Source organism: Triticum urartu, chromosome 4, assembly GCF_003073215.2.
Source record: "Triticum urartu cultivar G1812 chromosome 4, Tu2.1, whole genome shotgun sequence".
Lineage (NCBI taxonomy): Eukaryota > Viridiplantae > Streptophyta > Magnoliopsida > Poales > Poaceae > Triticum > Triticum urartu.
The window spans coordinates 276,297,341-276,324,439 of NC_053025.1; positions in this window are offsets into that span (position 1 = coordinate 276,297,341).

Here is a 27,099-nt window from a genome sequence, read left to right on the forward strand (position 1 = left end):
GATTTCTCTACAGGACCACAACCAGCCGTGTGCTTACTTGCAAAAGCTTCAGAAGGCTGGCTCTGGCATCGACGACTTGGTCATGCAAGCATGAGGAATTTGCACACGCTTGCGAAGAAGAAGCATGTCATTGGCATCGAGAATGTCAAATTCTTCAAGGATCACCTATGCGGAGCCTATGAAGCTGGGAAGATGACGAAGGCCAAGCATCCAGCAAAGACTATCATGACCACCACTCGCCCGTTTGAATTGCTTCACATGGATCTCTTTGGTCCTAATCATTATTCTGCTATTTCAAATGAAGCATCTCAATATGGCTTTGTTATTGTTGATGATTATTCTCGCTATACATGGGTACACCTTGTTACTTACAAACATGAAGTGCAGGAAGTCTTCAAACGATTTTCCTCGAGGGCTTCAACCAACTTTGGTGTGAAGATCAAGCACATCAGAAGTGACAATGTCACTGAGTTCAAGAATTCTGGTCTCGATGACTATCTTGATGAACTTGGTATTACTCATGAGTTATCTGCTCCCTACACTCCTCAGCAGAATGGTGTCGTGGAGCGCAAGAACAGGACTCTTGCTAAGATGGCTCGCACTATGCTTGATGAATACAAAACGCCTCGTCGTTTCTGGACTGAGGCAATTGATACTGTGTGCCACATCATCAACAGAGTATATCTTCACAAATTCTTCAAAAAGACTGCCTATGAACTCCTCACTGATAAGAAACCCAATGTAAGTTATTTCAAAGTCTTCAGTGCTAAATGTTGGATTAGAGATCCTCAACACAACTCAAAATTTGCACTGAAAGCACATGCAAGTTTTATGCTTGGTTACGGAAAGGACTCGCACACCTACAGAGTCTTCAACAACGTTCTTCACAAAGTTGTTGAAACTGTAGATGTGCGGTTCGATGAAACTAATGGCTCGTAAAGAGAGCACCTACCTACTGTGATAGATGAACCAGCACCTGAGGAAACTATCAAGTTCAAGGCTACTGAGGATTTCATTCCTACTGAAGAATCTGCTGAGGAATTCATTCCAGAACATGAAGAACGTCGAGCTAATGCACCTGAAGAAAATGCTGAAGAAAATGGTGCTGAAGAAAACGCTGATCAAACTCTTCAACGACAACCAGCTCATCCTCGCATTGCAAAAGAAGTGCAAGTTGAAAAGATCATCAATGACATCAAAGCGCCAGAGCCCACTAAGGTAGATGAAGCATTTCTGGAGCCTGAGTGGATGCAGGCCATGCAAGAAGAATTACATCAGTTCGAGCTCAACAATGTCTGGGAACTGGTCAAACGTCCAGATCCTCACAAGCACAATATCATCAGCACAAAGTGGATCTACCGCAACAAGCAAGATGAAAATGGCCTTGTGGTGAGGAATAAGGCACGGCTTGTAGCTCAAGGCTACACACAGGTTGAAGGAATTGATTTCGATGAAACTTTTGCACCTGCTGCTAGACTTGAGGCTATTCGCATATTACTTGCTTATGCTAACCATCATGATATCACTTTATATCAAATGGATGTGAAAAGTGCATTCCTCAATGGTAAGCTTGAGGAAGAAGTATATGTTGCTCAACCCCCAGGTTTTGAAGATCCAAAGAATCCTGACAAAGTCTTCAGACTTAACAAGGCCCTCTATGGCCTCAAGTAGGCCCCACGGGCTTGGTATGATACCTTGAAGGAACTCCTCATGAAGAAAGGCTTCAAACCCGGTTCACTCGACCCTACTCTTTTCACTAAATCTTATGATGGTGAATTGTTTGTGTGCAAAATATATGTTGATGATATTATCTTTGGCTGTACTGACCAACGTTATAGTGATGAATTTGCCTATATGATGAGTGAAGAATATCAAATGTCTAGGATGGGAGAGTTGAAATTCTTCTTAGATCTTCAAATTCGTCAACAACACAATGGCATATTCATATCTCAGGAGAAATACCTCAAGGATGTACTGAGGAAATTCGGCATGCAAGATTGCAAAGGCGTCAAAATTCCCATGCCCACAAATGGCCATCTGTGCACTGATGAAAATGGTATTGACTTCGATCATAAGGTATACCGCTCCATGATAGGTTCCTTATTGTACTTATGTGCATCTAGGCCAGATATAATGCTTAGTGTTTGCATGTGTGCCCGATTTCAAGATACACCGAAGGAATCACACCACAAGGCTGTGAAGCATATTCTTCGATATCTAGCTCACACACCAACACTTGGATTATGGTACCCCAAGGGCTCGGTTTTTGATCTTGTTGGATATTCTGACTCTGACTATGTTGGTGATCGTGTGGATCGCAAGTCAACATCTGGTACATGTCATTTCCTTGGACGATCTTTGGTCTGTTGGTCCTCGAAGAAATAGAACTGTGTATCACTATCTACTGCTGAAGCTGAGTACATTGTCGCTGGTTCTTGCTGTGCCCAATTGCTATGGATGAAGCAAACTCTCAAGGACTACGGCGTCAACATGAAGAATGTGCCTCTCTTCTGTGACAATGAGAGTGCCATCAAGATTGCTCACAACCCAGTTCAGCACTCGAAGACAAAGCACATTCAGCTTCGTCATCATTTTCTTCATGATCATGTGTTGAAGGGCGACATTTCTATTGAGCATGTGAAGACTGAAGAATAGCTAGCCGATATCTTCACAAAGCCCTTGGATGAGAAGAGATTTAGCAAGTTGCGGTGTGAGCTAAATATCCTAGAATCTTCGAATGTTCTTTGAAAAGGACACTCATCCTAACACTTATGCAAAATTGATGACTTCGATGTGCAACACATGAAGAAATGTTTTTCTTCAATCAATGAAGAATAACACTCTTAGTGTGAAGAAATTAACGAAGAATTTGATTCTTAGAAGCCTACGATAATTGTACGCGGTGTCTAAAATCATCATTCTTATACGGTGGGTCATGCCACCACCAAAAGTTGAAATTCCTCAATTATTCATTTTCTTCAACTTTGCATAGTCTTCACTGGTTCCGTCATTTTTCTTCATTGGCTATATATATATGAGTGTATGTCCTCTACAGCATTCACTTATTGCTATTTCTTCAAGTTGGTTTTCTGCCAAGTGAATGTGATCGGACCCTTCCCCTCTATGCTTTACTCAACCCAATCTGTTCACAAATTCTTCATGTGCGTTCTATTTGAAACTCGTTCAAAATCTTCACCGTGTCCTTGTCAGCTGAAGAAATTGCGAGCGGAACTTTAAAACCTATCTTATCTAAATTTTTGGCTTTGCCGCTCAAACCGTTCCGCATCCCACGATACACTTATCCACTCACCCATGATCTAACATGGTCTCCACCTCTCACTACGTGGGTGACACATGTCATGCGAATGAGAAGGGTCAGGGGCATGTTCGTCCAATTTCTTCGGGCGAGCAGTTTTTCATCGTGGCTATAAATACCCCTCCTTCCCTTCCTCACTTCTTTTACTCCGCTCGACCTCTCTCTCCAGCTCGAGCTTCTCAAACCTTAGCGCCGCCGCTACTTCATCGCCGCTGGTGAGGAAGAGCTTCACTGTCTCGACCTCGTCACCGACGTACTCGCGCCGACCGCGGAAATCTTCACTCCGCCGCCGCCATAGCCGTCTTCCTCCGCCAAGTTAGGGCGTGGAAGATCTGCACAGACGAACTTCACATCTCCTCACTCCAGTTCGTCGTGTTCTTCATCCAGGGTACACATGTCAGCTGCTGAATCACTAGGTTCTCATCAACTTAACTCATTTGCAGCGTTCCTCGAAGAAAAGTTGCATACTTCTTCAAAGAATTCGATTGTGCAAATTCCTCAACTAAAGTAAATGGCTGATGGTAAAAGGCCACAGAAGGGAGGAAAGAGGCCTGAGGTAAATACAACGTTTGAAATCCCTGATGACATATATGCTGGGTACTGCACACCTACTGAGGAAACCAAGAATGAGCGCAAAGTGCGCAAACAGAGGATAGAGAGGAGATGGGCAAAAGAATGGAGGGAGTACAGATATGTCACTCCTAAGTACATGAAAAAATTCGCACTCAATCCTCCATGCCCAAGAGCTCCATTGGCACCTGGACAAATAGCAGATCCCACCAGCCTCAAACGCGGTGAGGACTATCCTGATGAATGGGCCAAGCGCCAAACCAAGTTGGCTAAGCAAGCTAGAGAAGCAGTGAGGAAATTCAATGAAGACTCTGCCGCTGCTGCTGCCTCTGCTGAGGCCTCTGCTGTCAAGCCAAAGAAGGCTATGTCTAAGAAGCCTGCACGCAGGCCAAGTTCCTCAGCAATGCCCTCACGGCCAGAATCATCAAAGCCCTCACGGCCAATTCCTCATACTGCTCCTGTTCCTCCAAAGTCCTCAGCTCCTCCGCCAAAGCCTTCAGCTGTTCAGACCAAATCCTCAGCACCTGTGCATCTCACTTCATGCCAAAGGACTGCCGGCATCTCCATTGCCTCAGGTGTCTCAGCTAGTTCCTTAGTTGTACCAAGTTCCTCAGCTGGCCCCTCACTGCTGAAGACAAAGGCCACTGCTGGACGAGGTCCTCGCCCAAGTCCTCAAAAGAAGCAAGTCGCTTTCCAAGTGCCGTCTGATGAAGACGAAGCTGATGATGATGAACTTGCAGAAATCATCAGAGACAGGCAAGTCAGGGCCGCTAGAGCCAAAGGATCAGAAGTGCCACTGCTTTTGGATCCCAAGCTGATACTCGACTACATTGATGATTGGCACAAGGACCCCAACACTCCCTTGCCTGACTTCAAGCTGACTCCTGGCCAGAGTCACATGCTGACCCACTTCATTCAAGAAGAAAAGTGGAAATTTGAGAAGGCCAGGCAGATCAAGAAAGCGCAGTATAAGAAAGAGTGCTATCTGAAGAAAAATGTTGTCTCTATGACAACTGAAGAACTTGTCACTATTCAGACTGAGATTAAGAAACTCAGTGATAACTTTGACACATATCGCTCTGATTGGCTTGGAGCCAAGGTTCGTTTTGTGAAACTTGCGAATAACTTCATTTCCAATGTTGCAGCCCCAACGCAACAGGAAATTCCTCAGGCTAAAGCATCTGCTCAGCCTACTGAAGAAAATGCCAGCACCGCTGATGATAATTAGGCTACTGAAGATAATGTGAGTTCCAGGGCTGATGACTGCATTCCAGCCGCTGAAGAAATTGCCAGGGCACCCACTAGTGTTGTGCCTGAAGAAACTGAAGAACTCAGGGCAACTGCATCAGTTGTGCCTGAAGAAAGTCAACCAGATTCCTCAGTTGCTCCTGCACCAACTTCAACTCCAATCCTTCCATCTGCATCAGATGTGAAGAAGACCAAGGCTGCAGAGCGTGCTGCAGTGAAGAAAAGGAAAGCATCGGCTGCTTCAGATTATTCAGCTCCGAAGAAAATGAAGCCTATGACAAGTTCGTTTGCAAATCCGATTGATGTTGTTCCCATCTCAACCAGGCCATCAAAGGACCTTGTTCCTTTTGATGAAGAATATGTGATCCCCAGCGGATCTGATGAAGAAACTCTTTTTGTTGCTTCGTCTGAACCGTTGGATGAAGAAATTGAAGTGGATGCGATCCCTTCAACACCTATCATCTCCTCGCCTATGCCTCAGTTCACAGCTGAAGAGGCTGGCGTTGAAGAAATGGAAGATGAAGATGTGGACATTGGCTGCTCCACACCCGTAATCAGTGATGAATTCTGGGAAAGTCAGCATCCAAACTCTCCAATGTTCACCCCTCTACAGCAAATTCCTCAGTCCCCCACACAAACTGTTCACATGGGCTCTAAAGAAACTCATCCCACTGCATCTGTCCATGAGGAAATTCCAACCACTAGCGCTAAAGAAACTGCTGCTGCTGAACAACCAACGACGCAGACTACCATTGAGGAGGAACCAGAAATTCCTCAGCCTGAAGAACCTGCGATTGAGATTCCTGAGGTCGTGATGCAACTCACTGACACTCCTCTGCCGAAGCCAAAGGATCCTTTCTCACGCAAGCAAAAGTTCAAGGCTGATGATTTCTTCGGCGAGCACATATTTTTCAAAGATTACAACCCATATGACTGTTCTCGCATTAGGAAGAGGCGTTTCTGGACTGCCAGTCAAGCAAATTTCTATTCCTCAGTGCTGTTCAACAAGGAGAAAATCATCTACCATGAGCATATTCCTCACATGCATATGGAATCTCTCTCGTGCTTCGCACCAGTCCTCAGTGTTCTTCACGACGCTGGACTGCTCAACTTTTTCTCTGACATCTGCGATTGGAATGAAGAACTGATTCTTCAATTCTATGCAACGCTGCACATCACCGGAGATGCTGAAGATGTGAATTCATGGGTGCTGGAGTGGATGTCTGAAAACACTCACTACACTACACCAGCCTCTGAATTGCTTCGTGCTCTACCACTCAGTCCTCCCCTTGAAGAAGCTCGCTGCATCTACAGTGAACATGAGCTCACACATCATTACATGCAGGTGATTATGAAGCCTTTGAAACCAGGTCAGGCACCACGAACCAAATTCCCCGTGAAGGAATTGCTGTGCGTGCCCAGAACTGTCTGTCGTATTCTTACAAGGACAATCAGTCCCATCAAAGGCCACGACTCATCTGATGAGGAAATTGTTGGCATCATGAAGAATCTGGTATTCAACATCGTTCATGGCATTCCTGTCAATTATCACGATTTCTTCATGAGCAATATGGCCAATGTTGCACTGTCTCCGTTTGAGCTGAAGCCTTATGCACCTTGGATTATGAGATTCCTCAGGACAAGGTCTTCACTCAACTACAAAGCTGATTTCCAGAATCACCTCAGCTACTTGCCCCCAATTGAAGTCCTCAAGCAGGCACATTCCTCCGTTGATGGAAAGGGCAAGGCACCAGCTGTAATTGATGAAGGCATTCGTCCATTGGATGGTCAGTTTCGCAAAGCTGCATCTTATTCCACCAATGATGACTCTGCCACACATGACTCTGCCAATGCACCTAAGTCCACTCCTCAAGCCACTGCTCCGCGCGTGATGACTGACTGTGAACTTCTTCTTAGTCTTCACCAGAAGGTGGATCGAAATCACAAATGGGTTAAGCGTCAGTTTGGTTCACTTCTTCACAACATGATTGCCACACACAATGCAGTGAAGAAAAACCACTACTACCTCCATCAAGTCTTCGGTCGCACCTGGGCAATCCTGTCACATCTATATGGTGAAGAAGATCTGAAGAACATGGGTCTCAAAGAAGATTTTGACTGGTCTGCACCTCCACCGAAGAAATTCAAGAAGGTCCAAGTTCCTTCTCTGGTGGCTAGCTCATTTTCTTCATCGCGCGACACTGATGAACATGAAGATTTGGACGACACTGTGGCAGGCCCTACATCAACAAACGACCCCAACAACACTGGCGCTCCTTCATCAACATGATTATCTTCAGGGGCGTTAGTCCTCATTGTCGATCCTTTTGGTCATTCGATGACAAAGGGGGAGAAATATGAGTTAGTCTTCAAGCGGGTCTACTATATGGGCGTTTTTTATTTGCTAAGTTACAACTCTGGTTCTTCTAAAACTTTATTGGATCGAGTTGTAATATTAAACCCGATGATGCTCTGATACTTTTGATGCACTGTGCTATGATACTTTTGATGCACTATTCTGCATGCTTATTCCTCGTTAATATTATTGCACGCATGCTGAATTTCATCAGGCACCGTATTTCATCATGCATTTCAAATTCTTCATATTATATGTTAAATGCGTGTATGAATTACAAGATATAGGTGGAGATCCCCGTGATTCAACTCTTCAAGTGTGCATTGCTTCAAAGGCAAATTCCTCACTATGCACATCTTCAGGGGGAGTTCTTCTATATCTTGCAATCAAATTCCTCAATATCAGTAGTTACACTTCATATGCTTATCCCTGTTGAAAACTTAACCTATATTGTCATCAATCACCAAAAAGGGGGAGATTGTAAGTGCATCTAGTGCCTCTTAGTGATTTTGGTGTATTGAACACTTATAGGTTAAGGGACTAATGCGTTTGCGAGTGTACACAGGTCTATAAGTCTATGAGGAGTTTGATATTTACAGGAAAAGTCAACCCCTAAAAATGAATATCTTCGACTGAAGATTTTGGTATTTCTGAAGACTTTCATGAAGACTTTGAAAGTGAAGAAATCGGTGTGTCCGTGAAGACTTGATATTCACGTGAGGAATATGAAGCTTGAAGACTTTCGTTTTCATAGTTTTGTTTTTCTCTTTCTTGAGTCATAGGAAACACTGTACTGTTAAAGGGGGTCGAGGAAATACTAAGGAAAAATTTCCATGTGATGCTCAATTCAAAATCCTACACCTACCAATCCCTTCGAGTGAAGCCATTGGAAATCTCATACAGTTCAGTCAATTTCTTCAGTGACAGAGATGAAGTTCTTCTGGTCTCTGAGGAATTTGTCCTGACTAAGGAGTTAGGAATTCGCCAGTGCGGATTGCCTACACAGTGAGGAACATGATAGCCCTGAGGATTTTGCTACTCAAAATTCCGACCGTTGCTGTGCTATGCGCCAGCTGTCCCAAAATATCTATCCACCTAACGGTCATATCATTGAAGGGCATTTATGTCTTATCATGTCGGGCTGCTCCCTAGGCTATAAATAGCCGCCCCTACAACCACTAGCTGGTTGGCTGCTCCGAGAGAAACTGACACTTGTCATTTGAGAGCAACCCATCCTCTGAGGACTTTGAGCGAAAATCATCAAGTGAGGAAAAACCAAAAACCCAAAACCCAAACACCTACAAACCCCAAGTGATTGAGCATCACTGAAGAGATTGATCCTGAGTGGATCCGACGCTTGTTACCTTTGAAGACTGTGCTTCTTCCAGACAGTTAGGCGTCATGGTCTAGAGCATCCAAGAGGAATTGTGGATCGCCGAGTGACCAAGTTTGTGAAGGTTTGGAAGTCGCCTGAAGACTTACCACGAGTGATTGGACGAGTTCTGTGTGACCTTAGTTCAAGGAGAATACGGTGAGGACTGGGTTTCTTGGACTAAGTGTCCTTGACTGGGTGTCCGGGACTGTGTGTCCTCGAGTTTAAATACTCAGCCGCTCCAACCAGACGTACAACTGAGCAGCAGTTGGAACTGGTCTACCAAATCATTGTCTTCACCAAGCTTACTGGTTCTATTTCCTCAAATCTTTCATTTCCTCATAACTATGTTGTGTGTTTGTTCATATCTGTGTTTGAAGACTTTGACTGAAGACTTTCTCAATTTCCTCAGTTCAATTTCTTCAGTCTGTTTGTCTTCATCCTGTGTTATCCTGTGATTGCGCTTCCTGTACTCTGTGCCTGTCTTCATTTCATCATGATGACTATGCTTGTATTCTGTTATGTTTACTTTTGAGTACTTATTCCGCTGCTAGTAGTTCTTCGCTAAGGAATTTCCTCACCGGCAAATTCCTCAGTGAAGAATTTCATAAAAATCGCCTATTCACCCCCCTCTAGTCGATATAACGCACTTTCAGTCATCAGGCCGTCGTGCTGACAGAACTCTCCCTCGTCCGCAATTGTATCAAGAGCTTGAGGGACGTCATCGAGCTAAATGTGTGCTGAACGCGGAGGTGCTGTACGTTCGGTGCTTGGATCGGTTGGAGCGCGAAGACGTTCGACTACATCAACCGCGTTACTAAACGCTTCCTATTTTGGTCTACGAGGGTACGTGGACACACTCTCCCCGCTCGTTGCTATGCTTCTCCTAGATAGATCTTGCGTGATCATAGGAAAAATTTGAAATACTACGTTCCCCAACAGTAGGGCCTAATAGTGCACATGCAAGGTTGCTGAAGGGGTTTACCCCTTGAGTCTTCCGTTGATGCTTCTTCGGTCTTGATTCTGGACCAGTTTCCGGTTTTCCCGTGTGCAACATAAAGCAATAGTGGTGGGGTTGCTCCAGTAATGGCCCGTGAATGACTTCAACGCACATGGTTGAAACTGCCAATTTACTCTTCCCACAGCACGCCCTTATCCTTAGCCATGTATGCAGCATGCACCACATGGGGTAGGTAATGGAGGCACATGTCATGGGAAAGTATCTTGGGAAAGGGCCCGCCTTCCTTGAATTGGTGGAGGAGGGCGGTGATCTCCCGTGGATGGAGCCACTGCCCTCCCCGCTCGGCCTATAAAAGGGGAGGAGCGGAGGAGGGCGGAGTCATCCATTTCCGTGGTCCTCCTCTCCTCATCTTCGATCTCTGCTGGTCATGCTTGAGAAGGAAGCCTGGGGCCAGCCCCCGGGCCCTTTTTCGAGGCATCCTCACGCTGGTGTTGATGCTTGGGGAGTGAGCCTGGTCCTTGGGCGGCGAATACTTTGTTCTCTCCAATGTTTGTCCGGGAGGAGGGGCTGGAGATCATTTGTAATCCCAGCATTGCCCCTCCCGGAGGTCTTGAGGCTGATGTCGATGAGGAGCGCTCTGTCGAGCCTGTTGAGGCGATGGTAGCATTGCATGCCCGTTGTGGGTGATGCCACTACCGTCTTTGTCCCTTCCCCCTTTTTCCCTTTCTTCTCTTTGTTTAGGGGAAGGGCGACGGGCCTTGCTCATCACCTTGCGCAGCTCCTGGGGCACGCCACCTGCGGATCGCGGCAGACGACCGCTCTGCTGATCCCTTCGTCACCGCCCCTCCCCCAATGCTCCTTTTATTCTCCTTTCCCTCTTGCTTTGATTCCCTGGGAAAAGGAGCAGAGAAAGGAAAATATGAGTTTTTGGGTTTTTATCTCTTTTCAATCTTAAATCGTTTGGTACTTGCCAAATTTTAACTCAAATCATGTAATCTCTCGAGTCCATCTTTGTGTTCTGTAATGCTTGTACTTGTATTCACATATTAATGAAAGAGATAAACCTTGCCGAGAACTCATGCATGTATAGATCCATGCAGAGGTGGAGTGCCTCTTTATTGTAGTTAAACAAGTTTTCCCGACAGGATATCCTGCCGGCACCTTTTTCGTCTGTCGGAGAATCATATCTGTCGGGGAACAGACCGAGGCGCCAGCCCCCCGCTCACTCCCTTTCCATCAAGGGTCACTGCGACCATCCAGGCCGAAGCAGCGTTCGAGCCAAGGATGGTAGCACCCTAGTTTCAAGAGAGCGGCGAGGTTTCTCTATGCACAAATTATAGCTTACAGAACACTAACGGACAACAGGCGAACTTATCTGTTTGGCTTGCCGGGGACCATGGTGTTGTGCAATCTTCTCGTCCCTTGTCAAAGTCAAGTTCACGGCAGGAACCCACAACTCCATGTAGATGAGAATGAATGCAGGATGCAGTCCTATCTATATGCATATGCAAATGCTCATGAAATGTGTATGCAATGATCTGAATGTGCTTGTGCATGCATGCAATCTTAGTTGCCCCCCTACAGCGCTTCTTTATTTTATCTCACACGGGGTCATCGCCCCGGCTTGTACAGGGGGTTACATGCAACTTCAGCAAGGTCATGTACAATGGGTGGCTGCCGGGCTCCGCGCCTTACGGGTAGAACTTACGGAGATGCTGAATATTCTATGAGTTTTGCAACTATGTGCCATCTCCGGTCTCTAGACGGACTGTGCCAGGTCTGGTGACTCGTACCACCCGGTAAGGGCCTTCCCACTTTGGTGATAACTTGTTTGTACCCTTGGCAGACTGAACGCGCCTAAGGACAAGGTCACCTTCCTCAAAATACCGAGCGTGAACCCTGCAGCTATGATAGCGACGCATGGCTTGCTGGTAGCGTGCAGCACGCGTAGCAGCCATGAGACGGTTCTCCTCAAGTAGCACAACATCGTCACGCTGGTGCTGATCTTGTGCTACTTCATCGTAGGCAAGCACTTGAGGAGACCTGTAAATGAGTTCCGTGGGGATAACTGCTTCTGCCCCGTAGACCAGGGAGAAGGGAGTCTGCCCGGTAGCTCGATTAGGTGTCGTTCTGAGGGACCAGAGAACTACCAGCAGCTCCTCGATCCACCGCCTGCCGTGCTTCTGTAGTGTATCAAAAGTTCTTGTCTTGAGTCCATGAAGCACTTCAGCGTTCACCCTCTCAGCTTGTCCGTTGCTCCGGGGGTGTGCCACATAAGCGAATGAGATTTTGCATCCAAGGGTACAAACATATTGCATGAAGGCGTGGCTTGTGAACTGGGTGCCGTTGTCTGTGATGATCCTTGCCGGAACTCCAAAACTGCACACCAATTCTTTCATGAACTTGATAGCTGACTGAGCAGTCACCTTTCTCACAACAGTCACTTCCGGCCACTTTGTAAACTTGTCGATGGCAACGAACAACAATTCAAAGCCCCCGATTGCTCGGGGGAAGGGGCCGAGGATATCGAGCCCCCAGACCGAAAATTTCCATGATAGAGGGATTGTCTAAAGGGCTTGGGCAGGCAGGTGTGTTCTCTTGTAATGGAACTGACAGGTTCACATTTCGTGACGAGCTCACCTTCATCTTGGAGGGCTATGGGCCAATAGAATCCTTGTCGGAATGCTTTCCCAACTAATTCCCTTGATCCAATGTGTGAGCCGTACATTTCTGTGTGAATCTCAGCCAACAGTTCCTTTCCATCCTCTCGGCAAGCACACTTCAATTTCACACCGTTGGCCCTTCTTCTGTACAGAGTGTCATGGACAAACTGATACATACTGGCCCTCCGGACTACTCTTTCAGCTTCATCATGATTGCCAGGGAGTTCTTCGGTTTGGAGGAAGCAGACAATGTGCCTTGCCCAAGTGGGAGCCTAAGGCTCGGCAACAAGGACTAGCGGCACATCCTCGGCTGCGGGAGCACCAGCCTCGTTCGCGGGGTCCATAGGCCCGGCTGGAGGGGGTGGTCCGGCAGGCTGTGAGGAGTTATTTCTGGCAGGGTCTCTGCCGGGGGCGCATGGCTCTGCTGGGATAGGCTTACCGTAGTCCATCTTTCTCCTTTTCCGGGCCATTGTGGCTGGTGATATGGAGGGTTGAGAGAGATGGAGAACAAAAGTTCCTGGTTCCACAGGAAGCTTCTGCGCAGCATACTTTAACAGGTGATCAGCTATGCTGTTTTCCGCATGGGGGGCATGCTCTGTTTGCAGCCCGTCAAAGTGCTCCTCCAATCTCCTTACTTCCTCAACGTATGCTTCCATCAATGGGCTTTGGTAATCCTTGTTTACTTGTCTCACCACAAGTTGTGAATCTCCTCAAATGATTAGCTTCTTAATTCCCAATTTTGTTGCAATCCTGAGCCCGGCAAGGAGTCCTTCATACTCTGCTGTATTGTTGGTGGCTTCTTCCCGGGCAAAGTGCATCTAGACGACGTACTTCAAGTGCTCCCCATAGGGGGCAACAAGAAGCATGCCAGCCCCTGCTCCTTGTAGGAAAAAAAACACCATCAAAATAAATAATCCATTCTTGGGGGGATTCCTTACCGGGGAGAGTTGCCTCTGTCCTTTCCTCATCAGGGGTTGGCGTCCATTCCACAATAAACTCCGCCAATGCCCTGCTCTGAATGCTTGAAGTGCTCTCAAACTTCAAACCAAAGCTGGATAACTCCAAAGCCCATTCCACTATTCTGCTAGTTGCCTTAGGGTTTCGGAGTATCCTTTGCGACAGGAAACGAGTGACAACCATGATCTCATGGGCTTGGAAGTAGTGGCGTAGTTTCCTTGAGGCCATAATGAGACCAAAGATCAACTTTTGCATGCCAGAGTACCTCAATCTAGCCCCCAGTAATAAGGAGCTGACGAAGTACACTGGGCGCTGCACCACTTTCTTCCTTGCCGCGTCCTTGGGGTTGCTCTCGTTGTCGTGCTCACTGCTGTCCTGACCCCTTTCAGACTCTGCCGTGGCCTGGCCACTTTTTGCTTCATCCACCTCTCGCTGCGCTACCAAAGCTGCACTGACCAGTTGATTGGTTGCCGCCAAGTATAACAACAAGGGTTCTTGGGGTCTGGGTGCAACCAAGGTAGGCACAGACGATAGGTAGGCTTTCAACTCTTGCAGAGCTGCATCTGCTTTCAGGGTCCACTTCATAGGTCCTGCCTTCTTCAAAACCTTGAAGAACGGTAGGGCATGCTCGACAGATTTGGAGATGAATCTGCTCAGTGCGGCAACGCATCCCATGAAGCGCCTCACATCCTTAGCTGTCCTTGGCGCTTGGATCTGCTCAATGGCCTTGATCTTGTCAGGGTTGGCTTCGATACCCCGATGGGACACGAAGAACCCAAGTAGCTTGCCGGTGGGAACACCAAACACACACTTCTCCAGATTAAGCTTCAGATTGATCTTGGGCAGATTAGAAAATGTTTCCTCCAAATCCTGGATAAGGGTGGCCTTATCCTTGGTCTTGACCATGATATCACCTATATAGGCTTCTATATTTCTGTGTAATTGTGGCTCAAAACCAATCTAGACTGCTCTAGCAAAAGTGGACCCGACACTCTTTAATCCGAACGGCATGCGGACAAAGCAGTACGTACCACATGGAGTGATGAATGATGTCTTTTCTTCATCTTCCGTGGACATGAAGATCTGATGATATCCTGAGTATGGATCCAAAAAGGAGAGCAAATCACATCCCGAAGTAGAGTCCATGATCTAATCGATGCGTGGCAAGGTAAATGGGTCCTTCGGGCAAGCTCTGTTGAGGTCTGTGAAGTCAATACAAAGCCTCCAGTTCCCATTAGCTTTCCGGACCACTATTGGATTTGCCAACCATGTAGGATGCAGTACTCCTCTGACCAAACCAGCTGCTTCCAACTTCCTGATCTCTTCGGCAATAAACTGCTGCCTCTCCAAGGGCTGCTTCCGTACTTTCTGCTTGACGGGTTGGGCATGTGGGCAGACAGCAAGGTGGTGCTCAATTACCTCCCTGGGAACACCGGGGATATCAGATGGTTGCCAAGCAAACACATCGATATTCGCCCGCAGGAAGGCAATGAGCGTGCTCTCCTATTTGTCATCGAGGGTGGCGCTGATAGTGAAAGTACCATCAACGCCAGCCAGCCCTACCGGGACCTTCTTCACTCGAGGTGCAACAACCTTGGATCTCTTGCTGTTGGAACACTCCAACACATCGTCAGCGGGTGCCGTGCACTCGGAGGGGGCACGCTTCCCGGACTCCTTGCCGGAGGTCCTACAGTCTCTCTTCTTTACTTGGCGGGAACTGCTGCCACCACGGCCTTTGTTGCGACTGCATCCTGATACATCTTGTGCACACAGATAATTGCGTCCTTCTCATCTGACGGGATAGTGAGGACTCCCAGTGGCCCAGGCATTTTCAGGGTGTTGTAAGCATAGTGGGATGCTGCCATGAACTTGACCAGGGCTGGTCGTCCAAGAATCCCATTGTACGACAGGGGGAGATCAACCACATCAAACACAATCTTCTCAGTCCGAAAGTTCAACTCTCCCCCAAACGTCACCGGCAACGTGATCTTCCCCTTAGGATGACTCCTGCCAGGGTTAACCCCTTGAAACGTGCCGGCGGCCTCTAGCTCCTCTTCTCCTATCTGAAGCTTGTTGATAACTGCTGGGGAAATCAGATTCAACCCGGCCCCGCCATCCACTATCATCTTTGTGACCTTGAGGTTGCAAATTGTCGGGGAGACCAACAACGGCAAGCACCCTACCGTCATGGTGCGGCAAGGGTGATCCTCCTCATCAAAGATGATGGGCGTGCGGGGCCACTTGAGTGGCTTCCGGGCCTCTGGCGCTGGTTCCACAACATTGACCTCTCTTGCCCATCGCTTGAGTCAGCGATGAGAGGTGTGCAAAGATGCACCTCCATCAATGCATAGAGCGTTAGTGGCCTTCTGAAATTCCTGCTCACTAGTTTCCTCTTCATCCCCTCCATCACTGACATCATCACAGGTCTCCTTCTCTTGGCCCCTAGCGGGCCATTCTTGGCTCCGAAAGGGCTTGCCGGGCGATTTGCTTCACCGCCTCGGCCCTTACCGCCAGCAGCATTCTGACCTTTCTCCTTATCGCGCTTATCATACTCTGCCCTCTGTCTCTTGACAAGCTGCTCAACCTGATAACACTCCTGAAGGTCGTGGCCCTTGGTCCGATGGATCTTGCAGTACGACCCATCACCTTTCCCAACTTTTTCCGTGGCAGCGGCCTCTCGGTAGGCAACGCACGCGGTGGCTTCCTTGCCGGGGGTCTCAGCCTTGGCCTTCTTGCTGGTACTAGGTGTGCCTGAACCTTCCACAGTCATCACTGACTTATCTCTTGGCTTCTTACTATGCTTCTTGCCCTTCCTCTGACTGGTTGATTCATCCTCATCCTCTGAATCAACATTAATGCAATCTTCCTCTCAGGGCAGCTTCCTTCCTTCTTCCATCCGGGCACATTTATCCACTAGTGTATATAGTTCTTTCATAGTCTTGGGCAACCGCATGTTCATTTTGGAACGAATGCGGCGGTTGCGCACATTAGACTAGAAAGCTGCTATAACAGCTGCCGGATGGATATTTGGAATATTTCTATGAACTCTACTGAATCTCTGCAAATACTTACGGAGGGTTTCTCCTTCCTTCTGCTGGAGAAGCTGCAGGTCGCTGGGCCTACCGGGCTCTTGGTGGCCACCGGTGAAGGCACCGATGAACTCATGGCACAGGTCTGCCCATGACGAAATGGAGTTCTCCGGCAGGTGCATCAACCAAGACCTCACATTGGACTTGAGGGCCAAAGGGAAGTAGTTGGCGAACACCTTCTCATCTCTTCCCTCGACAGCCTGAACAGCGTTGGTGTAGATGCTTAGGAACTCTGCCGGGTTCAGCCTCCCATCGTACTTCTCAGGTATCCCTGGCTTGAACGTGCGAACGAATGGCCAACGGACTTTCCGCATCTCCCGTGTAAAGGCAGGGCAGCCAACCTCGAAGGGTAGGCACCCGCCAACACCGAGCGCAGGCTCGTCGACGTTGAGGCTGTCGCACCCGTCGGCCTGGCAGGGATCGTTGCAGCGCCGTTCGGCGACGACGCACGTGTCCTCCCGTTACCTGTCTTCCGGGGTTCGATGTTGGCCTGGACGTGCTCGAGGGTCAGAAGAGGCCATCGAGGCGTCGTCGGGGTCTTGATTCTTCCGCGTCCTCGCCGGCTGCCGTGGTAGGGACTGAACCATGGGGACGCCCCCCTTCGTACGGCTACTGGCGCGGGCGGTGGCTGTTGCTTGGGGAGGTTGCAGTGGGCTAGCTCGCCATGAGCCCCCAGCTTCGGCAAAACCGATCGGGCTTTCGATGGTGGTGCGCCACTCATCCATCTGCTTGGCTACTGGTGGGAGCCTTAGTAATAACTGAGCTCGCGCCATGGCCTCCGTGGCCGTGTGATACGTCTCCGTCGTATCTACTTTTCCAAACACATTTGCCCTTTGGACTCTAACTTGCATGATTTGAATGGAACTAACCCGGACTGATGCTATCTTCAGCAGAATTGCCATGGTGTTATTTTTGTGTAGAAATAAAAGTTCTCGGAATGACCTGAAAATCAACGGAGATTATTTTGGAATATGTAAAAAATACTGGAAGAAGAATCCACGTCAGGAGGCCCACACCCTGTCCACGAGGGTGGGGGCGCGCCTACCCCCTGGGCGCGCCCCCTGCCTCGTGGGCCCCCTGATGATCCACCGACGTCCACCTTGACTCCATATATTCACTTTCGGGAAGAAAAAAATCAAAGAGAAGGATTCATTGCATTTTACGATACGGAGCCGCCGCCAAGCCCTAAACTCTCTCAGGAGGACTGATCTGGAGTCCGTTCGGGGCTCCGTAGAGGGGAATCCATCGCCATCGCCATCATCGACCTTCCTCCATCACCAATTTCATGATGCTCACCGCCATGCGTGAGTAATAACATCGTAGGCTTACTGGACGGTGATGGGTTGGATGAGATTTATCATGTAATCGAGTTAGTTTTGTTAGGGTTTGATCCCTAGTATCCACTATGTTCTGAGATTGATGTTGCTATGACTTTGCTATGCTTAATGCTTGTCACTAGGGCCCGAGTGCCATGATTTCAGATCTGAGCCTATTATGTTTTCATGAATATATGTGAATTCTTGATCCTATCTTGCAAGTCTATAGTCACCTATTATGTGTTATGATCCATTAACCCCGAAGTGACAATAATCGGGATACTTACCGGTGATGACCGTAGTTTGAGGAGCTCATGTATTCACTATGTGTTAATGCTTTGGTCCGGTACTCTATTAAAAGGAGGCCTTAATATCCCTTAGTTTCCAATAGGACCCTGCTGCCACGGGAGGGTAGGACAAAATATGTCATGCAAGTTCTTCTCCATAAGCACGTATGACTATATTCGAAATACATGCCTACATTACATTGATGAACTGGAGCTAGTTCTGTGTCACCCTATGTTGTAACTGTTGCATGATTGACCGCATCCACATAATTCTCCATCACCGATTCAATGCCTATGAGCTTTTTATATATTGTTCTTCGCTTATTTACTTTTCCATTGCTACTGTTACAATCACTATAAAACCAAAACTGCTACCGTTACTTTTACCACTGTTACCACTACTATCATATTACTTTGCTACTAAATACTTCGCTACAGATATTAAGTTTCCAGGTGTGGTTGAATTGACAACTTAGCTGCTAATACTTTAGAATATTCTTTGGCTCCCCTTGTGTCAAATCAATAAATTTGGGTTGAATACTCTACCCTCGAAAACTATTGCGATCCCCTATACTTGTGGGTTATCAAGACTATTTTATGGCACCGTTGTCGGGGAGCATAGCCCTATTCTTTGAGTCACTTGGGATTTATATCTGCTGGTCACTACAAAGAACTTGAAAGATCAAAGAACCAAGATTTTTCCCTCAACTACGAGGGGAGGTAAGGAACTGCCATCTAGCTCTGCACTTGATTCACCTTCTGTTTTGAGTAAACTTGCGACACCTACACCTGCTATTTATTCTGATATGTTGCATATTATTGATGATGCCACTTCTGCTTTGCATGATACTTATGATGAAACTACTTCTATGCTTGATAATACTGTGCCACTAGGTGAACTTCTTGATGAAAACTTGCTAGGGTTAGAGAGAATGAAATTACTGAAACTGATAATATTGATGAAAGTGACGATGAAGATTCTCCCCCTAGATATGAATTGCCTGTTGTGCCCGAGGGTTATGTTATGGATGAAGAAACTGCTAGAGACTTAGCTTGCAATGATAGATCTGATCTTAAGAAATTATTAGCTAAGCTCAAAGAAAAGTCTTTGAATGCTAGAATGAAATATGACCCTGCTTTTGCTACTTCACCTATCTCTATTACTGATAAGGATTATGATTTCTCTGTCGATCCTGAGTTAATTACTTTGGTTGAATCTGATCCTTTTTATGGCTATGAATCTGAAACTGTTGTGGCACATTTTACTAAATTAAATGATATAGCCACCCTATTTACAGATGATGAGAAAACTCGCTATTACTTTATCCTTAAGTTGTTTCCATTCTCATTAAAGGGTGATGCTAAGACATGGTTTAATTCTCTTGATCCTGGTTGTGTGCATAGTCCCCAGGATATGATTTATTACTTCTCTGCTAAATATTTCCCCGCTCATAAGAAACAAACTGCCTTAAGGGAAATATATAATTTTGTGCAAATTAAAGAAGAGAGTCTCCCACAAGCTTGGGGGAGGCTTCTCCAATTACTTAATGCTTTTCCTAATCATCCTCTCAAGAAAAATGAAATACTTGATATCTTTTATAATGGACTAACCGATGCTTCCAGAGACTACCTGGATAGTTGCGCTAGTTGTGTTTTCAGGGAAAGAACTGTTGATCAAGCTGAATTGTTATTGAATAATATGTTGACTAATGAAAATAATTGGACACTTCCTAAACCAACTCCTAAGCCAACTCTTAAGAAAAGGGGTATGCTATTTCTCAGTCCTGAAGATATGCAAGAGGCAAAAAAATCTATGAAAGAAAAAGGTTTTAAAGCTGAAGATGTTAAGCATTTACCGCCTATTAAAGAAATACATGGTCTTGATAACCTGACACTGGTATTAAAGGTAAATTCTCTCTATAGATTTGATAAATGTGAAATTCCATTTACTAAGTTTGCTAGCCAATGCTTGGATGAGTTTGATGACTTTATGGTCAAACAAGAAAATTTCAATGCTTATGTTGGAAGACAATTGAAACACAATGCTGATATGCTTGAACACTTGAGTGATTATATGTCTAGAGTTAAAGGTGAACTTAAACTTATTAGTACACATGCTTCTATGGTTACCACTCAAGTAGAACAAGTACTTAAAGCTCAGAATGATTTGCTCAATGAATTAAATAATAAGAAAAATGATAATGCTATTATAGTTATGACTAGAGGGGGTAAAATGACTCAGGAACCTTTGTATCCTAAGGGCCACCCAAAGAGAATTGAGCAAGATTCTCAGAGAACTAATATTGATGCACCTAGTCCTTCTAAGAAGAAGAAAAATAAAAATGATAGGACTTTGCATGCTTCTAGTGAACCTGTTGTTGACACACCTGAGAATCCCAATGATATTTCTATTTCTGATGCTGAAACACAATGTGGTAATGAACATGAACCTAGTGATAATGTTAATGATGATGTTCATATTGATGCTAGAGATTGAACCTGCTGTTGATCTTGATAACCCACAATCAAAGAATCAGCATTATGATAAGAGAGACTTCGTTGCTAGGAAACACGATAAAGAAAGAGAACCATGGGTTCAGAAACCCATGCCTTTTCCTCCTAAACCATCCAAGAAAAAGGATGATGAGGATTTTGAGCGCTTTGCTGAAATGATTAGACCTATCTTTTTGCGTATGCGTTTGACTGATATGCTTAAAATGAACCCTTATGCTAAATACATGAAGGAAATTGTTACTAATAAAACAAAGATACCGGAAGCTGAAACTTCCACCATGCTTGCTAATTATACTTTGAAGGGTGGAATACCAAAGAAACTTGGAGATCCCGGAGTACCAACTATACCATGCTCTATTAAAAGAAACTATGTTAAAACTACTTTATGTGATCTTGGAGCCGGTGTTCGTGTTATGCCTCTCTCTTTATATCGTAGACTTGATTTGAATAAGTTGACACCTACTGAAATATCTTTGCAAATGGCTGATAAATCAATTGCTATACCTGTCGGTATTTGTGAGGATGTGCCTGTGGTGGTTGCAAACGTTACTATTTCAACGGGCTTTGTTATTCTTGATATTCCCAAGGACGATAGTATGTCTATTATTCTTGGAAGACCCTTTTTGAATACTGCAGGGGCTGTTATTGATTGCAACAAAGGCAATGCCACTTTTCATGTTAATGGTAATGAGCATACGGTGCACTTTCCGAGGAAACAACCCCAAGTCCATAGTATCCATTCTATTGGAAAAATTTCAATAATCACTATTGGAGGTTTCAAATTTCCTCTTCCTACTGTCAAGAAGAAATATGATATTCTTATTGTTGGGGATGTGCATATCCCCGTTGAGGTAACCTAGTGTTATTTGAAATTTCTCCGGTTTCATGTTATTCGAAATGAGTTTGTTAACAAGACCTGATCAACCTTGTTAGTGGATTCCTTTTGATGAGCATGAGATGGATGAAGTTAGAAAGCACAACTCTCTGTACCCTCTTTTTACTTTCTGTTATTTATATTAAATAAAGCAAAAATAGTATTTTCCATCTGTTTTCCGAATTACTCATGCAATAAAAAATACCCCAAAAATAAAAGTTCTCCAAATGCCCTGAAAATTAAATATTATTTTTTAGAATATTTGAGAATATCTGGCACTGAGGACACAACAGGGGGAGCAGCCACATGCCCACGAGGTTCCCCCTGCCTCGTGGACCCCACGTGGGTCCTCTCCACTTATCCTTGCACCCACACACTTCGTCTTGCTCCAGAAAAAATCACTAGCCAGCTCAAGCCCGAGTTCTTGCTCATCTTGCTGCCATTTTGATCTCCTTGCTCAAAGCTCCTCTCACAAAACTGCCTTGGGGGATTGTTCTTTGGTATGTGACTCCTCCAATGGTCCAATTAGTTTTTGTTCTAGTTATTTATTTATTGAAATTATTTTCTGCTTAGGTGACCTTGTTCTTGAGCTTGCATGTCAAATTTATGTGGTCAAAAGTAGTTTTAATGCATGATATAGCCTCTAGGCACTTGTAGGAGTAGTTGCTATCAATTTTGTTGAGTTTGGTTCATTTTTATTTTGAGTCACTAAAAGTTTCGGAAATTTTTCAGAGGAAGAAATATGTTTAGGAAAATGTAACAAGGTGGTTCCTCAAGGAAGCAAGGACCCAGACCCACAATACGCGATCCGGACAAAGAACTACCAAGGGAGGCTCAAGTGCGGCCTTGTGAATGGCCGTCAGAGGACTTCATGGTTCGAGCAGGAATCAAGGAGGAATTTGACGCATATGTGCGTAATGCTGATCTTGAGAGCTTCGAGGCAGATAAGTGCCGTCAGTACTACTACCTCACTGATTCCTTTGTGAGAAGGTTTGAATTTACATACATCATCACGCAATTCTCAAACTGTCATGTTTGACCTTTATGATAAATCTTATACCATGGACTTAGAAGATTTTAATACTGCTTGTAAACTCCCATAGTGGGGTAATGTTAGTGAACCTCGTAAATCCGAATATAAAGATTTTCTCGCTAGTATCACTGTGGGGGAATCTAGGGAAATCACGCAAGCTACCATATGGAGCATTCATTTTCCTGCTATACATTATTTTGCTCTCTTTATAGGTAGATGAATAAATGGTAAGGATGAGGCATGCCACATGTGTGTTCCAGATCTTAGTGTTCTCAAGAGTGTTGTATTAGGAGATAGACAATATAACTTGGGGGCCATTGTTGCACGTAGGATGCATAATAACAAAATTAATGGAGATTTCTTTGGTGGAATTTATGCAACCCGTTTAGCTGATTTTCTTGAGATACCCATATGTGGATATGATATTGAGTTGCCTCCTGCTTATTTAGATTATGATGCTATGGTTCGTCATCAGTTCGTTGAGAGGAACAATCAGTCCCTCCAGTACGGACTAATCTTTGACAGATGACACACCTATCATGTCGCTCTCCCTGCTCCTGCTTTCTTTGACTTTCAGGCAAAAAGGAGATATGTTATAACTAGGGAGGAGGCGGATGAGTACGAGAGGAGGACGGAGGCAGCTCGCCTCAAGGCTGCAGCACTTCAGGCAGTAGCTGATGCATCTCAGTACGAACCCAGCTTCAACTTCGGATATCCACCAGGCCATCCATGGGCATAGACCAACTTAGGCCAAAAGCCTTAGCTTGGGGGAGTACATATCTCCCACCGACATTACATTCATGTTCACACACTCATGCCAGTTGTTGGTGCTCATACTTTTTCATTGTATCATCCATGCTAGTTTATTTTCATTTTCTCGCTTTCTCTTGTGTGTTTGAAAAACCTTCAGAAAAACCCAAAAAATTAGTTGTAGCTTTTAGTTAGTTTAGTTTCCATGCCTGTAGTAGTAGTAATTAAAAAGAAAACCCAAAAAGATTTCTCGTTCTTCTTTTGCTTGTTGGGAGCTTTCCCGTGTAAATTGTTTTGTTTCTTTTCTTTCCTTTGGGGGTCGAGAGGAGAAGACCATAATGAAAATGTTGAGTGGCTCTTATATGTATTATTGTTGATCTAACAAAGAGCCCATATTACCTTGTCTTCTCCCATGTATTGAATGCTTGCAGGTTCCAACTTAGTCCAATGCACGTGCACTATTATTATTATCCACACTATTCGGCCGTGCAAGTGAAAGGAAATAATGATGATATATGATGAACTATTTGAGATGAGAAAAGCTGGTATGAACTCGACCTCTCTTATTTTTGTAAATATGATTAGTTCATCATTCCTGATTCAGCCTATTATGAATGAAACATGTTTGCAATGACAATTAGAGATTATAGTTGCTTATGCCATGCTTAATTAGCTAGGAGTTTATAATGGTTTACCTTGCGTGCCAACATGCTATTAAAATGGTTGTGATGTGGTATGATAGGGTGGTATCCTCCTTTGAACGATTCAAATGGCTTGACTTGGCACATGTTCACGCATGTAGTTGAAACAAAATCAACATAGCCTCTATGATATTTATGTTCATGGTGAATTATATCCTACTCATGCTTGCATTCGGTGTTGATTAATTTTAATGCATGTTCATGACTGTTGTCGCTCTCTAGCTGGTCGCTTCGCAGTCTCTTTCTAGCCTTCACTTGTACTAAGCGGGAATACTGCTTGTGCATCCAATTCCATAAACCCCAAAGTTATTCCATATGAGTCCACCATACCTACCTATATACAGTATCTACCTGCCGTTCCAAGTAAATTTGTATGTGCCAAACTCTAAACCTTCAAATAAACATTCTGTTTTGTATGCTCGAATAGCTCATGTATCAACTAGGGTTGTTTGTATCCTCCATGCTAGGCTGGTTATTCTCAAGAGGAGTGGACTCCGCTCCTCACTCACAAGAAAATGGCTAGTCACTGGGATGCCCAGTCCCATGCTCAAATCAAATCCAAATAATTGCAAACAAAACTCCCCCAGGACTGTTGTTAGTTGGAGGCACCCGTTGTTTCGGCAAGCCATGGAATGATGCTTGTTGGTGGTGGGGGAGTATAAACTTTACCATTCTGCTTGGGAATCGCCTATAATGTGTGTAGCATGGAAGATATCGAGATCTCTCGGTTTCTATGCTGACAATGGAAGTATACCACTCAAAATATTATTCATCTCTATTTCAAAATTGAGCTTTGGCACCTCTACAAATCCCTGCTTCCCTCTGCGAAGGGCCTATCTATTTACTTTTATGTTGAGTCATCATCCTCTTATTAAAAAGCACCAGTTGGAGAGCGCCGCTGTCATTTGCATGTATTACTTTTAGTTTGCATTGAGTATGACTTGACTGGGTCTCTTTTACCATGAATTACAATGTCTAGTCAGTCCTTGATCTTTAAAGGTGCTCTGCATTTATGTTTTGCGGTCTCAAAAAGGGCTAGCGAGATACCATCTTGTTATATCATCTTATGATTGTTTTGATAAAGTGTTGTCATCCGAGATTTATTATTATTGCTCGCTAGTTGATTATGTCATTGATATGAGTAAACATGAGACCTAAATGTTATTGTGAATATGGTTAGTTCATAATCTTTGCTGAAAACTTGAATGCTGGCTTTACATATTTACAACAACAAGAGCAAACAGAGTTTGTAAAAGTTTTTCTTTATCACTTTCAGTTTATCAACTGAATTGCTTGAGGACAAGCAAAGCTTTAAGCTTGGGGGAATTGATACGTCTGATACGTCCATTTTGCATCATGCTTTTATATCGATATTTATTGCATTATGGGCTGTTATTACACATTATGTCACAATACTTATGCCTATTCTCTCTTATTTTACAAGGTTTACATAAATAGGGAGAATGCCGATAGCTGGGATTCTGGGCTTGAAAAGGAGCAAATATTAGAGACCTATTCTGCACAGCTCCAAAAGTCCTGAAACTTCACGGAAGACGTTTTTAGAATATATAAAAAATACTGAGTGCAAGAAGTTCACCAGGGGGGCCACACCCTGCCCACGAGGGTGGGGGGCGTGCCCTACCCACCTGGGCGCGCCCCTACCTTGTGGGCCCCCTAGTGGCCCTTCAATGTCCATCTTCTGTTATATGAAGTCTTTCGATGAGGAAAAAATCATAAGCCATCTCCTCGGACGAAACTCCGCCGCCACGAGGCGGAACCTTAGAGAAACTAATCTAGGGCTCCGGCAGAGCTTTTCTACCGGGGAAACTTCCCTCAGGGAGGGGGAAATCATCGCCATCATCATCACCAACGCTCCTCTCATCGGGAGAGGGCAATCTCCATCAACATCTTCATCAGCACCATCTCCTCTCAAAACCCTAGTTCATCTCTTGTATCCAATTCTTGTCTGCAAGTCCGGGATTGGTGCTAGTAGGTTGCTAGTAGTGTTAATTACTCCATGTAGTTGATGCTAGTTGGTTTAATTGGTGGAAGATCATATGTTCAGATCCTATATGCATATTAATACCCTTTTGAGTATGAACATGAATATGCTTTGTGAGTAGTTACGTTTGTTCCTGAGGACATGGGAGAAGTCTTGCTATTAGTAGTCATGTGAATTTGGTATTCGTTCGATATTTTGATGAGATATATGTTATCTCTCCTCTAGTGGTGTTATGTGAACGTCGACTACATAACACTTCACCATGATTTGGGCCTAGAGTGACAGAAGCTTAAACCCTAGTTTATGCGTTGCTTCATAAGGGGCTGATTTGGATCCATATGTTTCATGCTCTGGTTAGGTTTACCTTAATACTTTTGTTGTAGTTGCGGATGCTTGCAATAGAGGTTAATCATAAGTGGGATGCTTGTCCAAGTAAGGACAGTACCCAAGCACCGGTCCACCCACATACCAAATTATCAAAGTACCGAACGCGAATCATACGAACGTGATGAAAACTAGCTTGACGATATTCCCATGTGTCCTCAGGAGCGCTTTTCTCTATATAAGAGTTTGTCCAGGCTCGTCCTTTGCTACAAAAAGGATTGGGCCACCTTGCTTCACTTTATTTACTTTTGTTACTTGTTGCTCGTTACAAATTATCCTATCACAAAACTATCTGTTACCACTTATTTCAGTACTTGCAGAGAATACCTTGCTGGAAACCGCTTATCATTTCCTTCTGCTCCTCGTTGGGTTCGACACTCTTACTTATCGAAAGGACTATGATAGATCCCCTATACTTGTGGGTCATCGTGACTCTTTTCTGGCGCCATTGCCGGGGAGTGAAGCGCCTTTGGTAGGTGGAATTTGGTAAGGAAAAATTTATATAGTGTGCTGAAATTTACTGTCACTTGTTCCTGTGGAAAGTAATCCTCTGAGGGGCTTGTTCGGGGTATCTTCAGCCCAACTAGTAGAGCAAAGAGTTGCTCCTCAACCTTCTGAACCTACTGAAAATGAAAATGTCTTCTTTGAAATTCCTTCGGGTATGATAGAAAAACTGCTACCTAATCCTTTTGTAGGACATGGAACA